This window comes from Limulus polyphemus, unplaced genomic scaffold (assembly GCF_000517525.1).
Source record: "Limulus polyphemus unplaced genomic scaffold, Limulus_polyphemus-2.1.2 Scaffold10135, whole genome shotgun sequence".
Taxonomy (NCBI): Eukaryota; Metazoa; Arthropoda; class Merostomata; order Xiphosura; family Limulidae; genus Limulus; species Limulus polyphemus.
Genome location: NW_013675745.1, coordinates 3,995 through 5,712, shown reverse-complemented (window position 1 = coordinate 5,712; position 1,718 = coordinate 3,995).

The following is a 1,718-nucleotide window of genomic DNA, read 5'->3' as shown; positions in this document are numbered from 1 at the left end:
CGAGATAACGTAATGAGTGTATAGGTAATGAGTAATTGAACTGCAGTCAGAGAGAGACGTATTGTTGAAGTTAACGTTCGTTATAGTGTTTGTTTTAGCGCGAATATTGAAATAAGTGTATCGTGAAGTTATATTCAGAAAGAATAAACCAGTTTTATTAAGTAAGGACTTGTGTCGCTAAAGTTTCGTCGGAAGGAAGTTACGGAAAGTTAATTAAAGTTTGTTAATTAACTTTCCGTAACTTCATTCCGACGAAACTTTAGCGACACAAGTCCTTACTTAATAAAACTGGTTTATTGTTTCCGAATATAACTTTATGATACACTTAATTTCAACATTCGCGCTAAAACAAACACTATAACGAACGAACGTTAACTTCAACAATACCCTGTGACTGCACATCAATTACTCACTATCTACACACACATTATCCCCTCACGTTGTCACCCTCTTATATATATACCAGACTACCCTATATCTAGTAATCTCCCGACAATTCCCGAAGGCTCGAGAGAACGAGTCACGTGACCTCGTTGACGCAACAATATGTTACAGATATAGCAAAGATAAATATATCTATATATATTCGTGAAGAGTACGATTACTTATAGTAACGTAAATTTGGATAATCATGCACGCTATATATCATTGGTTTATTAAAACTCACCAAACTTACAATTATAAATTAAGACGTATGAAAGTTTTGTTTGTTTTTGGATTTGGGCCAAAGCTACTCGATGCCTATCTGAGCTAGCTATTTCTAATTTAGTAGTTATAGACTAGACGGAAGGCAGCTAGTCAACACCACCCACCACCAACTCTTGGGTTACTCTCTTTTACCAACGAATAGATAACGTCCCCACGGCTGAAAGGGCGGGCACGTTTGGTGTGACGGGGATTCGGGGCACGTTTGGTGACGGGGATACCTATAGAAAGAAGGAATTTCAAGATTCGAAGTTCCTTAAACTTCCCACAGAGAGCGTCAAAAAATAATGGTCTAGTAAGTCTGTTTTTGGCTAACTTATCAAAAGTTTTGCAAAATTACTTGTGATCGATCATTTGTAATAACTTATTTCAATGGGAAGGGGGTATCAGGTTTTAAATTCGCAAACATTATACATTTACAAATTATCCCATCACTGTGATTGGTTTAACTTTTTTTTACTATAAAGATGTAATACGTATAAGCGATACATCAAACCTTTCCACATTTCATCTCATCACACCAGACACATTAGGGGGGGGGGGGTCATATCACACCAATGAAATAAAGATTTCTACTCATTAATTAAAACTTAAAACCTATATCAAAACTTACATTACATTATCAGTAAGTAAGCATGATTTCAAGCCAGAATTTCGAGTAGGACATATGTAAGTAGAGATAAAACTTTTATAGATGATTTAGGCAGAGTATTATGATGAACAAGCAAAGATGCAAGGGCCAGAAACTCAGAGTCTTGAAGAACTAATTTATAAACGGAACTCAGGTAAAAAGGACGAAAAACTTGTGTCTTTCGTCTTCAGGTCTGAGCTATGTTTGTAGACTAGTCTTTCAAGACTTTCTATACAAGTTCTAACCTGAATTTAGAAGTTTCTGCCAATTCATCTTTGTTTGCTCAGAGGAAAACTGTGTGTATATTTTGATTAGTTGATACACAAATAAATATCATGATAAATAAACAAATAGCAGTACAAACAAGTATCAGTGATACATA